Source organism: Tursiops truncatus, chromosome 3 (assembly GCF_011762595.2).
Source record: "Tursiops truncatus isolate mTurTru1 chromosome 3, mTurTru1.mat.Y, whole genome shotgun sequence".
NCBI classification, from domain to species: Eukaryota; Metazoa; Chordata; class Mammalia; order Artiodactyla; family Delphinidae; genus Tursiops; species Tursiops truncatus.
In genome coordinates, this window is record NC_047036.1 from 148,125,027 (window position 1) to 148,140,376 (window position 15,350).

At 46.6% G+C, this 15,350-nt stretch overlaps 1 long non-coding RNA gene across 9 annotated transcripts in view; it reads left to right on the forward strand.

Annotated features, from left to right (window-relative positions):
* Positions 1 to 13,016, forward strand: part of LOC117311657 (uncharacterized) — a 140,489-nt gene extending 127,473 nt beyond the window's left edge. For 8 of the 9 annotated variants that reach the window (XR_012330971.1, XR_012330970.1, XR_012330972.1 and 5 more), the window contains 2 exons: positions 12,374 to 12,454; positions 12,565 to 13,016. This is a non-coding gene — a long non-coding RNA (uncharacterized lncRNA). The remainder of the gene's footprint in view (positions 1 to 12,373; positions 12,455 to 12,564) is intronic. The other variant, XR_012330974.1, reaches the window with a different exon arrangement.
* Positions 13,017 to 15,350: the final 2,334 nt, after the last annotated feature.

Sequence of the window (15,350 nt, forward strand, 5' to 3'; positions counted from 1 at the left end):
AAACCATGGATGAGGCGGTGAAATAAGCTGCTCAGGGTTACTCATCCAGTAAGTGGTAGAGCAGGAACCCAAATCCAGCTTGCACTGAAGCCCATGGTGATTTGTCCAGTATAAGCTCCTAGCATGACATGGTTGTAAAAGCCACAGGTTGGGCTTAGCCAGAGATCCTAGACACCCAGTATAACAACACAGGGCTCCCCTACACAGATTAGCTCCCCAGAGTGCTGAGTGCTGGGGAGGGCAGGCTGTCCAGAAAAGGCCCAGGGATCCGGCCTTTGAAGGATCAGGGGAAGGGGCTGGGCTTTCTAAGCAGGAAAGGAGAAGGACCATGAAATACACATGGTGGTTGCCCTTCCAACATCCATGTACCCTTCTCCCACTATGTAACAGCAGCGAGGGGGTTGGCAGATTGACCCACAGCTTGGATGGGCCCTGGTTGATCCATAGCGAAGCCAATCAGGAAAGTCCCATCCCTTTGCCTCTGTGACTGCTTCAGAGATGGGCCGATCGAAGACATTTCAGGCCAATGAGATGGAAGGTGGAAGGATTTAGTAGGGGTGTCTAGGAAACTTTAGTAGGGTGTCTAGGAAACTTCTGAACTTTAATGAGGGGGTTCAGGAAGGGTCCTTCTCTCTGTCCACCCCCCCGCCCCAACAGTAGGCAGAAAGCAGGTAGTCTTGCTGGTTATTGGCAGCCGTCCTGTGACCACAAGGGCAGCCAGCCTTGGGAGATGGCCGGGCCGCTAGATCAATTGCCCTTCCATGCAGCAAGCCCACCTTAATTTGCGACTGTCTTTCAGATAAGTCTATAAATCTCCTTATTGTTTCATCCCTTTTGAGCTGGGTTTTCTTTTTCTTGAAGCTAACAACCTTCTAACTGGCAGAACCTGGTCTATAAAAGGAAGATTAACTTTATTTCCTTATCTCCAGGAAAGCAGAATTAGAACTTGGGGGAACTAGATATCTTCCTTGAGGTAAGGAGCTGCCTTGTCATGAGTGCTCCAACATTTGAAACATCCAAGCTATAGCTGGGGAATAGCAAGGAGATTTCTAAGGGGGAAGAGAGACACTGCTGCTGGCATGCCCCCCACCACCAGGGTCGGGACTCTCAGACCACTTAAAAGTGGGAGCAGGATTCTGAGGCAGGGGATTGATGCTAAATGTCCCTTCCTGCTGCTGGATAATAGCTTCTCAAAAGAAAACCAGGGCATCTATTTAGTTTTTCTTGTACTGTCATGGCCTCAAAAGAGGCCAAGATTGTTGAAATCATTCTTCCCATAACTCTCACATTTTAAGAAGGCAGGTCAAATTGGTGCTAATTTAATGTATATTATAGCTGACACATCGGCTTTAAGTCAAGTTGGTGGTGCAGTTGCATTGTACTTTATAGCAAGACGGGACCTTTCCTATAATTAATGTGACTGATGAAGCAATGCCCATTTACCAGGCAGGCCACGTAAATTCTTAGCACAGTAAAATATTATAAAGTTTTATGGTTGTGATATCTTTGCTCTCCTGACGTACTCAGAGTCATATTTATGATTTAATTATTGTGAAGTTCAGGGTTAGGAATGCTTCCTAACCTTGCCATGGCAATGTTGTCCTTGCAGGGGAGAGAGAAGCCCAACTGCGTTAGTTGTTCTTCTGATTCATAAACATGTCGCCTGTTCTAGGTTCCTTTCACAATCCCTTCTGGATCTGTCCTTTATGAATTTATTTCAACATTTAGAAAGCATTGACTGTCTCCCGTGTATACTGCCTGCTCGCTCTGACAAGCTGTGCTGTCTACTGCTTATCCTAAACTTGAATTTCCTGAGCCGCTAGCATCTTCAGCACCCTCCCCTTGGACTAGTCTCATAGGTTATGGCAAGCACAGCGCTTGGTCACTGTCAGCAGTGGCCTTCTTCCCTTCCCACCTCATGTCATCTTAACTTAGTTTCGTGTAAATGGCTCATTTACTCTGCCCCGCTGAGTCTCAAGGCGGATGGACGGTGCCAGTGGATTTTGCTAAATGAAGATGGAATTGAGCCGAGACCATGGAATATATTGGTGCTACTTTGGCAGCATTTTACATGGTGCAATGAAGGGAGAACTTGACTCCTGGCTGCCTTGCCCAGTATGTGACTCTAGGCAGGAAGATGAGTGAAAGAAAGGCCATATTGCAGGAAATATTTTCCTTGTTGTTACTGAGTCAAGAAGGACGCAGCGTAGGCAGTGGGGCTGCTTATTTGAGTCAGTAGAAGCAGATTTTTAGCTCCTAAATCAAATGACTAGTCCTCAAATGTCAGGCTCTTATGCTTATTTTGTGACCTGGAAGATGAGGACGGGCCAGGGAGAACCAGGGCATGTTCTCAAGAGTCTGGGATAAGAAGCACCATTTTCTTGAATGATCTCTGCTTCATGTAGAATTAGTCCATTGAATTAGAAGCCTCCTGAATCTGCTGTTAGCTGCCCTGAAGCAGGCATGTTTTTGTTTTTTTTTTTGCGGTACGCGGGCCTCTCACTGTTGCGGCCTCTCCCGTTGCGGAGCACAGGCTCTGGACGCGCAGGCTCAGTGGCCATGGCTCACGGGCCCAGCCGCTCCGCGGCATGTGGGATCTTCCCGGACCGGGGCACGAACCCGTGTCCCCTGCATCGGCAGGCGGACTCTCAACCACTGCGCCACCAGGGAAGCCCGAAGCGGGCGTGTTTGCCCCTATCTTAGTTCAAAGCTGCAGATGGATTTGCCCAGTACCAACAGGTGACCATAAAAACTGCTTAAGGTTTGCTTGTGGGCCACCAGCCCCATAACTCTGCGTGCTCAGCTCTGCACTGAACCACCCATTCCTATTATGCATCTTAGGAAAAGGGGACTTTTAACCACTTGAATGCTTGTTCCTGGCCAGGGCACTTGGTAGCAGAGAATCAGAGGAATTAAGGACCTGAGCAGCAGGCCTCAGTTCCAGCTTTTGCTCTCCAGCCGAGAGGAGCCACTGCACATTTTTGTACATAGTCCTCTTTCTCTCTGACTGTTTGCAAAGGTGGTCTTCATTAAGGCCAGAGTTTGGCCATGCGTTCCTCTCTCTCGTGCTCCTAGCCACCTTGCAGGGTCTGTGTCATCCCTTTTACTGAATGGATGAGGGAACTCATGCCCCAAGGAGGAAGGTCCCTTACCTGGAGTTGTTTTGAGATGACAGAAGTGGGATTCCTACCCAACGCTGAAGTGCTACAGCACTGTCTATTGATTTGCTTACGTCTAATCGGAGGAGCTCTTAAAAAACGATTGGAAGAAGTTTGCTCTAAAGTTCCTTGCCCATGCCAGCTGGCTTGGCTTTCCATTTCATTTTCTGATGCTTCTATAAAGACCGGACACATACCCTCATCCTCTACCCATATAAGGCTCCCTCAACAGAGCAGAGAGCAGTGGGCTGCCAGGGCCCAGGGAGGTGAATGGGGGGGTCACTGAACCTCATTTAGTGAAGGGCCTTGGAGGTGAGACTGAAGAGAATGTGGTGGTCTATATTGTCTCAGGAAGCATTGAATTTAATTCTATTACTTCTGCAGGTGTGAAAATAATCTTCATGTCCTTCCTTTTTCTGCCTCTCTTTCTTCCTCTAAACTTTCTTGTGTATATTGGCCTATTTTATTGATACTTTATCACAATTTCCCCATGGTTTTAATGATCATTTTTTTATTTCTTCTCTTGTAAATGATCAGTTTGTGTTTTCCAGCAACAATTCTAAGCCTGGATCAGTAACAAAGAAAGGTGTCTCTGTTTTAAAGACTGCCCTCACTTTATGTCTCTGGCCTCCTGATTGCCCAGAAACTAGGCATTCTGGGAAATATTCTCCTCACAGGATCTTCTTCCCATCTCATCTACTGGCATTGCTGGGTTTTCTCTCCTCATACCTGTTTCATTAGCACCAAATTTCCCTGTTCCTTGGCTCATAATGGTGCACCAGGGAGCCCCCTCACCACTAAATGAGATTCTACCCATGCTTGAAAGCCCATCTCTAATGCTGCTGCCTCTGTGAGGCCCACCCAGGGTTACCCCCAACTAGACATAGCCTCTCCCTTCCTCACAGCCATCAGCACTGCTATTCTATCTATAATCATTGGTTTTTTTTCTTTAAAACAGATCCTTTCCCTATTTCCATATTTTCCTAGTTGTAAAAGTAATTCATACCCATCATAGGAAAAAGGGACATGAAGAAAGCCACAAAGAAGAAAATAAGAATTAAGTGAGGTAACAATAAGCGCTAACATTTGGGAAAGTTGATACGTAGGCTCCCTTCTAAGCTCTTTATGTGTATTAATCCAGCTCATTCTCACAGCCTCTCCTCAAGGGTGACATTATTACCATCCTGATTTTACATGTGAGGAATGACATTTGAGGTGGTCATAAAGTGTCTCAGATGTCAGCTGGGACCTGTATGACAAGCTCGTGTTGAACTTGCTGACCCAGTTCTGTGGCCATGTGAGCTGGGGAGTTCTGGGCTGAGTCACTGGGCTTCTCCTGCCCTGGGACTCTTGCGTCCCTGAGTCCTGAATGGGCATCCGCTCCTCCCTATTGGATGCTGGCTGTCAGGAGAGTCTGACTTTCACATGCCACCTCTGTGCTTCTCTTTCCTTCCAGTTCCTCATATGTGACCTCTCCTTGGGTCAGACAGAGGCTGCCGCACTTCAGGAGAAGCTGGGTTTTAATTGTGAGAATAAAAAGTGGAAGAAATAATACCCCAAAGCTTTTAAGTTTAATTCAGTCCCATTTGTTTATTTTTTTCTTTTATTTCCTTTACTTTAAGAGGTGGATCCAAAAAAATATTGCTGCTATTTATGTCAAAGAGTGTTCCGCCTGTGTTTTCCTGTAGGCGTTTCATAGTTATCTGCTCTTACATTTAGGTCTTTAATCCATTTTGAGTTTATTTTTGTGTATGCTGTTAGAGAATGTTCTACTTTCACTCTTTTACATGTAGCTGTCCAATTTTCCCAGCACCACTTATTGAAGAGACTGTCTTTTCTCCATTGTATATTCTTGACTCTTTTGTCATAGATTAATTGACCGTAAGTATGTGGGTTTATTTCTGGGCTTTCTGTTTCACTGATCTGTTTTTTTGTGCCATTACCATACTGTTTTTTTATTTTTATTTTTTTATTTTTTTGTGGTACGTGGGCCTCTCACTGTTGCGGCCCCTCCCGTTGCGGAGCACAGGCACTGGACGCGCAGGCTCAGCAGCCATGGCTCACGGCCCCAGCCGCTCTGCGCCATGTGGGATCCTCCCAGACCGGGACACGAACCTGTGTCTCCTGCATGGGCAGGCGGACTCTCAACCACAGCGCCACCAGGGAGGCATACTGTTTTGATGACTGTAGCTTTGTAGTATAGTCTGAAGTCAGGGAGCATGATTCTTCCAGCTCTGTTCTTCTTTCTCAAGATTGTTTTGACTACTCGGGACCTTTTATGTTTCCAAACAAATTTTAAAATTATTTGCTTTCCACATGCCAAACCCTGTTCTGGGAGCCATATGTCTATGAATTCATTGACACCTCACACGATAACTGCCACTAGGACCTCCAGGTTACAGAGGACGGGATTCAGCACAGACACGTTAAGAAACCAGACTGAGTTACATAGCTAGAATGTAGTGAGATTCAAGCTCGGGTGGGCTGCTTCCTGAACCCAATTTTAACTACTTGCTCTCCAGCCTGAATCCATGTCCAGTGGTGAGACAACCAAAATGGGCCTTTGTGAATCAAGAGTGGGGGCCTGAGGGGAACAGGCACAACTTCTCTGTAACATAGGATTGGAATGAAGATCAAGGAAAAGCCTCAGGGCCTCTCTCCACCCTAGACCATAGGAGGGTCCTTGGGCTGGAGGGCAGGCGTGGGAAAGAGTGATGTGGGGTGAGCATGACACAGAGAGACCTGGATGGAGTCCAAGATTGAATAGACTCTTAAGATGAACTACTTTTTTTTTTTTTACTTAGTCTTATTTTAAAAGAAAACTTCAGAAGCTTGAAGAACTAGTTATATTTTTCTATGGAGAAAATAAATATCAATTTAAATAAAATAATAAAAACAAAGAACTTTCATTTTTGCATTCCACCTGTGGGATCTGTCTCTCATTTTGTGGATACAGTTGTAATTGAACCTCTCAATGGCACAGATGAGAAAACTGAGGCCTGGTGACATGCTCGAGGCCACCCAGCCAGCCAGTGACTGAGCTTGGAATCCAGCCCAGTTTGTCTGAATTATTCATGCATGTGGGTGACTCTATCCATCCATTCATGTGGACCCACAAAAATGTTTGGAGTGTGAGCCCAGCTCCAGGTGTTGTGGCAGATGCAGAGAATACAATGGAGTGCCTGTTCTGGGGGACTTGGATCTAATGGGGAGACAGTGTTCTAACAAGCCATCTTGGTGTTGAGCTGTGTGACAGGGCTGCGATAGAAGCAGGTGCAAAGGATCATGGGAGACAGGAGCTCAGGGTCTGGGACTGTGCAACTGGATCCCGGTGCCACCCCTTATCCAGGGCTAAGGATAATTAAATGACAGCAATTAAATGACAGCCACCAAATTTCCTCCCCCTAAATTTCATCATGTGGCATAGTATAGTGTTAAGAAAGGACACCACCTCTAGTATCCCTCAGACTTGAGTTCAAATCCCAGGTGTGCGAAGCACTGGCTCTGTGACATAGGCGTGTTCTGTCACCTCTCAGTTCCTTCTGTAAATGAGTTTGGCAGGACCCACTTGGATCTTAGGGATGTGGGAAGAAATGAAGTCATACACCTACAGCACTGAACAGTGCCTGGCCCAAAATATACTCAAGAAATGAGAGCTATGATATATTATTCTAGATGGGTTGTTGCCTGCATGTCTGCCGTATCCCTTCCTCACACCAAATCATAGGCAAGTTTTTCCTCTTCCCACCAATCTATCTGATAGGACAGAGCCCTGGTGTGTGTGTGTGTGTCTTTAAAATAGCCTTCCCCTTGGCCTAGGACCCTCTGGCCAGAGTTTCGTGCATGTCCTTTGTCAAAGCACTCACTTCTCTTGTGTATGCAGATGAGAAGTTGATCCTTAAACACAACCTGGGGTGACTCCTATGAACACAAGTCAGCCTAAAAACATGGTGACCCGATGGTTTGGGCCTGGCAACTGGGAGTTGGGCTGAGTCTCTCTGACTTCGCTTCTGGAGGCAAATGTAACTCCAACATTACCTAAGCTGGGCAGTGAGGAAATTCTCATGTTTCCAACACTTTCAACAATGCCCCATTATGCCTGGTGACTCACGAATAGGCCTGTGTCCACGGAACAGCATGTGTCTCTCTGCGGTAAGTACAGTGCCTTGCTGTATGTTTGAACTAATTTCATAGGCTTGTCTCCATCACGGATGTTACTTGCCCTCTTTTCTGACGATTGCTGGAGGCTTGTTGCGTCAGAGAAAGCCAGAAAAGGAAAGGGCTATGGTTCTTTTCACTGGGCAACCCAGCACATTGGAGATAGTGCCTGGGAGGGAAACTTGGGTTCAAGCTGAATTAAAAGCAAAGTCTTGGGATCTTTGCAAAAAGCCACTTACCTTAGGTGGCAGGTCAAAGAAAACTCTCAGGTCACCCATCACTGTCACGGTTAATGCTGAAGCCTTTCTTTCCCTTGACAGGCAGGGGAAAGGGCAGCTGAATATTGAGACAGCTCCTTGGGTATGCCAGGGTCAGGGAGACACGGCAGATTGTGTGCAGAGATGACCGATCTGCTGTGTTGTCACCATCATCAACTTGGGCAATTTCACAGGGAACCGAGAACCCCAGGAACACAGACTCTATTTCTAACATTCCAAAGGGAGGGACACACTGCTGCCCTCTACTCAGTCCCAAGGACACCCCGGCCTGTTGCTTTTACCTACTGCTTGGCACAAATGCCTTGGCTGTGCTAAGCTTCAGCCCCTTTTAAGGGTCTCATGAAATGAGTGGACCCAGGGCCTTGCTTGTGCTGTTTCAGACTCTGCACAATTGCAGGTACCAGAGTGCTTGCATGTGCCCTCTGCTGCCTGGTGAGCTCCCAGTCCCCCACCCGTGGCCAGCAGAGACTGCAGTTTCCCCAGCAGGCCTTCCTGACTGCCTTGATCCCTGCATGAGTTTCCACCCTTTATTATAATCCTCAGAATGAGAATGAAAACTCCTTGGCAAGGTCTTTGCTTACAGCTCCGTCTCCTCAGCTACACAGTGGATTTTCTGAGACCGGGGACCTCGACTGTCTCGCTCACTGTTGCGTTCTCAGCACACGTGACATTTTCTGGCAGGTACAAGGCACTCAGTAAATGTTGGCTGGGACACGAAATGAAGAAATGAATGAATGAATGTCGTCCTCAGGTAATATTCTGTATATGATGAGGCATATTACGTTTCCAGGATACTGGAAACTCCTATAATGATCCATTCCAGTGTGTTACTATACTATCCAAACAGAAGGCCCCCTTTAAAACTCACACCTGTTATCACTCATCAGTACCTTCACATGAATGACTTTACAGTATTTCAAGATACTTGACAAAATGCACTGAGCCTGGTACTGATTTGGTTTGGAAATAGGGGAGTATGCCTATGTGTGAGGCAATGGGTGAGCAAGAAAGACCTGGAGTGAGGCTGTGGGGTGTCATCTAAAAGGGCCCCTTATGGGCATGACACCTAGGAGAGTGGCGCCTTGGGGAGGGGACAGCAGGGCAGAGAATAAAGGAAGGGACTCCCTTACATCTGGCTGGTTATTGGTGGGAGGCAAAGAAACTGAATGCAGGTCCAACTCCTTTGCTTCTGGCAAGCATGTAGAATTGGGCCAAAGATGTTCTTTTTGGAAGTAATTCTTTCATCTGAGCTGAACAAGGGCCTTCGACAGGTGTGCTGGGTGTCCCCCGCTTGGGGACACTGAGCCTCAGGTTGCTCCTTTGTGAAGTGGGGACAGCAATTAGATCTCCTTCACAGGGCTCTCTGGAAGGTTAAAGGAGCCGATGTGTGTGAGAATAGCGCTCAGTGACTCGCGAGGGATGGAGTGTAATTTACATGTTCACCACTCATCAACCTTCAGGGCGTTCAAGCACCACAAGCACTTGGCTGCCCGCTGATTCTGGGGAGCTGTTGGACACCCTCCTTCACACCCCCAAGTCCGATCCCGTGACCTCTGCCCAAGACTCCATTAGTGTTAGGGTCCTACAGTCTACAGGTTAAAAGCGGTTCAAGGAGAGCTGGCTTGGTTTTGACTGGCATTTGAGAGCATCGCAAAATCGCTGACATTTGTCCTGATGTGTGGGTGTCTGTACCAGACCTGATGTTCAAGTTTTTTGACTCTCAGTCTAGTTGGAAGCATGGACTCTGCAGCCAGAGGGCTCAAGTTCAAATTCCAGCTCCGCTACTTACCAGCTTTATTAAAAATCATAGGCCTGTTGGGAGAATTAAATGTATTATGCAAAGGCACTTGAAGCCGCGCCTAGCATGTAGCCCTAAATAAGTGTTTGCTGTTCTTGTCGTTACTTTTTTTTCCTCCCCCACTTCCACTGTGATTTCCTGTAGAGAAGAGGCCTGTTCTCTTCATCTTTTGGTTCCCAATGGCTATGTCAGGCTTGGCATAGGGCAGGCACTCAATAAATGTTGGACGAGTACATGGATGAATGGGTGGATGGATGGGTGGGTGGATGGATGGATGGGTGGGTGGATGGATGGGTGGGTGGATGGATGGAGGGATGAATGGATGGACGGATGGACAGGTAGATGAGCTACTGTTTACTTCTTGAGTACATGGATGAATGGATGGGTGGATGGATGGATGAGTGGATGGGTGGGTGGATGGATGGAAGGACGGGTAGATGAGATACTGTTTACGTCTCGTAAACTTTATGATCAAGGCCTTAAGGGTGATGAAAGAAAATGTGGAGGGTGCTGATGGTACAGTTTGGAGAAGGGGCAGAGCACAGTGCACACTTCCCATTAAACCCCCTCTCCTGCAGAAATGCCTGAGGAATGAGGGGAGAGGGGACCTGGCTCATCTCATCTGGGTTCCACGGCTGCCCAGTGTGGGCTCTGTGCCATGCACGTTACAACACTACCCACCTCTTACTCCTCACAGCCACCCTAGGAGGCATACTATTATTGGCTCCATTTTACAGATGAGGAAGCTGAGGTTTGGAGAAATGAAGTGACTTTCTTAAGGTCACACCCAGGACTGCTAATTCCAGGACCTTCATCCTCAACCCTTTTGCTCCACTGTTGGGTCTGTTCCTCAGTCACGTGACTCACAGTTTTGCTACATAGCACTGGCCGAGGACTTACTCTTTGGAAACCCTTCTTTCATCTGAGGTGAACAGAGACCTTTGACAGGTGAACATGCCAGCCCTGAGTGCTGGGTATTCTCACCTTGGGGTCTTTTACACCAGCTTCTTCTTGGGAAAATTCTATGGTTTCTCCAGAGCAGTTTGGCTGAGTTCACTCCATTCACAGGCAATGATAAAGCTGGTATCTGGTAAAGCACACCCTGAATTCGGAAATGTAATCGTAGAACGTGACATTGAAAAAAAGGGGAGGTACCGCAGAGTGGAGGAAACACAGTGCTTATTGAGTGCTTACAACACACCAGCACTGTGTATACTTTCTCACTAGTCTTCACGTCAACTATGTGAAGAGCGTTTTATCACCTTCCTGTTTTGGGTATTGGGTCTCTGGCCTGCTCGAGCCATATAGCTAATAAGGGCTCCTCCTGAGATTTGAACCCAGGTCTCTCAGGCTTCCAAACTCTCCCCTTTGCCCTGATCTTCCCTGGGAATGTGCAGCTGGCTGTGATGACGAGTGGGGTTTCCACAGGTTCATAATTGTCTGTACTCATGGTAGAGTTAGAAGTCTAATCTAAGTACGAGTCAGTTCACAATTGCTATGTTCTCCACCATCTGACAGCTAGATCATTTACCCAGTCTCAGCGAATGCTGGGTTCTCCCCGCTCCACCCTCCAGCTTTCAGAGGAAATTTCATCACTAAAAAGAAATCCCAGTGGTATATACTCCAAAGAATCAAAAGCTGGGACTCCAAAAGTTACTTGCACAGCCATGTTCATAGCAGCATTATTCTCATTAGCCAAGAGGTGGAAGTAGCCCAAGTGTCTATAAATGGACGAATGGATAAGCGAAATGTGGTATAAACATACAATGGAATATTATTCAGCCTTAAGAGGGAAGGACATTCTGATACGTGCCACAATATGGATGGACCTTGAAGACATTATGCTACGTGAAATAAGCCAGACACCAAAGGGCAAATACTGTATGATTCCACTTACATGAGGCACTTAGAGTAATCAGATTCTTAGACACAGAAAGGAGACTGGTGGCTGCCCCAGGCTGGAGGAGGGAATAGGGAGGGTTTTGTTTTGTTTTGTTTTGAATGATAAACATGGCTTGTATACACTTTAGTTTTTTAATTTTTATTTTATATTGGAGTATAGTTGATTAACAATGTTATGTTAGTTTCAGGTGTACAGCAAAGTGATTTAGTTATACATACACATATATTATTTTAACAAATAATGCCATCCTCATGGGTGTGAGGTGATATCTTATGATTTTGATTTGCATTTCTTTGACAATTAGTGGTGTTAATATCTTTTCATGTGCTTGTTTTCCATTTGCATATTATTGCAGAATATCTATTCAAGTTCTTTGCCCATTTTTTAATCGACTTATTTGATTTTTTTGTTGAGTTGTAAGAGTTCTTTATATATTCTGGGCATTAACTCTCATTAGATATATGATTTGCAAATATATTCTTCCATCCCTAGGTTGCCTTTTGACTCTGTTCATTATATCCTTTGATGTATAAATGTTTTTGAGTTTGACGTAGTCTTATTTATCTATGTTTGCTTTTGTTGCCTGTATTACTAAGAACTATAAGTTGTATTATCATGTTATGTATGGTACATATACATATACATATATGTGAATTATGAAGTGTAATAATTAAACAATGCTGAATCTCTTACACTTTTAAACTGTAGTATTACCTCTTTAATTATCTTTGCACGTGGGCTTCCTTCTTTCCCTCCCTCCCTCCCTCCCTCCCTTCCTTCCTTCCTTCCCTCCTTCCCTCCCTCCCTCCCTTCCCTCCCTCCCTCCCTTCCTTCCTTCCCTCCCTCCCTCCCTCCCCCCTTCCTTCCTTCCCTCCTCCTCTCTTTCCTGACATGTTTATCAAACACCTACCATGTGCCACTCACTCTGCCAGACAATAGACATGATAACATGTGATCTGTGCCCCAATGTACTTCTATTTTCTTTCGTTTTTACTGTTTTATCGGTGTATACACACTCTCAGTTTTGTCTGTTGCTGATTTACTCTCCCTTTATTTTCTATGCTGATTTTTTTTTCAGAGCAGAATGGACCCATGGCTTCGGCTTTAATTTCCGGTGCTTTACAAAGGCTGAGCTGAAGGCTGCACCACCAGAAGCTTGGTAAGCTTGGGTGACTGGCCTTGGCTGGTGGGACGCTGGGAATTTCAAGTGGGCAGGGCCCCAGGGAGTCAAGTGAGTGTTTTCACAGTTTTCTGTGTTTGGCATTGTAGGAATTTGCCTGGCCTGCTGGATGGAGAGAGTCTGACTCGGATTCTGGGGGCTTGGAAAGACAGTCAAAAGACTCTTCCCTTCCCTGAAATAGCCACGCATTTGTTTAACGACTTGAAACCATTCTGATGCTGGAATTTCCCTCTGTGTTTATTTTCACATCTGGGTGATGGTCTTCTGCCACTGGAGGACTTTTAGTGAATCACTTCAGAGTTTGCTTTTAATGTTTCCCAGATGAGAGGGGCTGGCACTCGTCTGTTTTCTGAGGCCTGACAGGGCAGGACTGACCGGGCTTCCCGGCTGGCTGCCTGGAGCTGTTCCTTGGGGGAAGTGGACAGGCATTTCTTGTCTTTCTGGGAAACCTGCTCCTCTGAGCTCCTGATCCCCGGGCTCTCTTTCCACATGAGGAGGGGGAAAAGGTGGAATGGAATATAAATAAAAGAGATAGACTAGTTTTAACTGGTCCAAGATGTTACGGGCTGCGCTCTCGGTAGCCACTGGCAGCCGGCACCCCTCTGTGTTCCCAGGCTCTGGTTTGCGGTGTCACGGGCTCCAAGAGACAAGGCTGGTTGGGGTCGCTTCCAGAGGGCAGCCTGGGAAGCTCAGGAAGCTGTTGGCTCAGCTCAGGAGTCATTGGCTGCCAGGTGCCTTCTGATGGACGCCTGTTCCCAGAGCCCAGTGTGGCCAGGGTCTCTATGACCATGTCAGGTCCGTGGTTCCCGCTTACTCTTAGCCTGACAGACAGGCTCCATTGCAGTTGCATTTCTGCTCTGTGTCCCTCTATCACGCCCCCCTCCACCCCCCATACTCCATGTTCCAGCCACATCTCATACATTCTTTTGGGTGCTTTCTAGTTGTCCATACCCCAGAGCCCCCTGCACCCTGCTCTGCCCAGCTCTGAGCCCCAGGAGTCAGCCCACTAGGGATGCATCACCCAGGCTCCCCTGCCTCGCCCTCTGGCTTCCTGCTGGTGTGGGCCTATAGGGAGCACCACAGGAGCTCTGGGGGTAGGGGCGGGGGAGACAGAGGTGGAGGGATTTATTCCCCTGGCTCCCTCCCTGTGAGGTCATCTCAGGCTGGCTGCGTGACTTGGAAGTCTCGCATCCTCTTAAGGTGGCCTTCTCTACATAGTTTTCTCTTTCTGCATCTGGGTAACTGTTGCCTTCTTTCATCCTTTTGGGTCCAGGGGTGGTACAGCACCTAGAATCCCACACTAACTTTTGTGGTTTTCCTGTATCTTGTCCACACTTTTGTCAATAGTCTGTTTGCTAAATCCTTCTTGAATTCTCTTATTTGACTGTTCCTGCTGGAACTCAGACAGAGATAGATAGATAGATGGATAGATAGATAGATAGATAGAGAGACAATGTTATTTTATATATCTGTACCGCTTTTCCCATGTTTATTCCCTCTACAAGAATTCCCTTCTTCACCTTGGCTACCTGATGAACTGCTTCTTATCCTTCAAAATCCCAGTGAAACACCACCTCTGTGAAGCCTATCTTGAGTTCTCCATTAAAGTTCATGACCTCCCCCTTGGCCTTCTATCTCTCTATGTGGTATCCATCATGTCCATATACTTAACATCTCCATCCTAACCACTTGCTAATCAGACATGTCCAGACTTTCCCTCACCAAAATTTTACAAAGTTTAATTCCTTCCAAATGTGATAAAGCGACTGTCTAAAGGGCCTGCTTCAGTGCCTGGCCCAGATTAGATGCTCAATAAATAATAGCTATTATCAGAAAATGTCATACTAAAGTGTGAATGGCTATGTGTGTTAATGCATTATCTCTTCCAGGAGCAGCTTACATTTATAAGGGACTTTTTGGTGTTAATAGAGCCTCCAATGAATCTCTAAATTGGCAGAGCGGGGTGGGGGAGTGTCAAGGGGTCTTCCTTTGGGGTTTCTCAAATTATGTTGTCTAAGGCCTCTCTGTCTGTAGGTTTGAGAAAACAGAGAATCACTTCAGGTCAGTCTCCAGCACGTAGAGGCTGCTTGGAAAGGGGACAAGTTGCTCAATAGTGGCCTGGGGGGAGCAGCGTCTATGGAAAAAGACAGATGTGACTGGACACATCTCTGCTCGGCTATTATGCCCTTCCAGTGCTAATGGAATGTGATTTTCTAAATTGTGGCTGGATGACTTCCTTCTCTTGTGGTTGAGTTTGTAATAACATAGACTATGACTCTAGTTTTGCCAAAGTGGAAAAAAAAATGGCATCCAATGGATTTTTATGGCGGGTCTGAAACATTAAAAAAAATATTATTAAAGATGCAGCTCAATAAGCCTTTAATGTCCTGCTTTGGGGCTGAGGAGCCAAGGCACAGGCTTACAAGCTGGGTGTGGGCAGCGGAGGGATACTACACCTGGGAGTAGTTGGCACCTGGGAGGTGCCAACGCTGGTTAAGGCCCTCTGTGCAATATTGCCTAAAAATGGAGCTGCCTACGTAAATACAGATCCAGAGTATTTTGATCTTCTATGGCTTGGGGCAGAGATCAAAGCAAAGCGTCTCACTCTTCATGAAGTTTAAGAAGCCAGGGAGCCTGCTGTGTTCCAAGAAGTCCAAATACATCCTTCCCAGACTCCAGAGAATCACAGCTCACATCTTAGGTGGTAGAGAGGCCAGGCTAAGCGAAACCACCTCTTGCAAGCTGGCCTCTTCCCTGCTCTGTGGAGAAGAGTGGGCCAAATGGACACCGTGTCATGATCAAGAGATTTGGGGACATCTTTTCTAAAAGGGTCCCACAGATGTCCATGCAGCTGGCAAACTGGCGGAATTCTTGG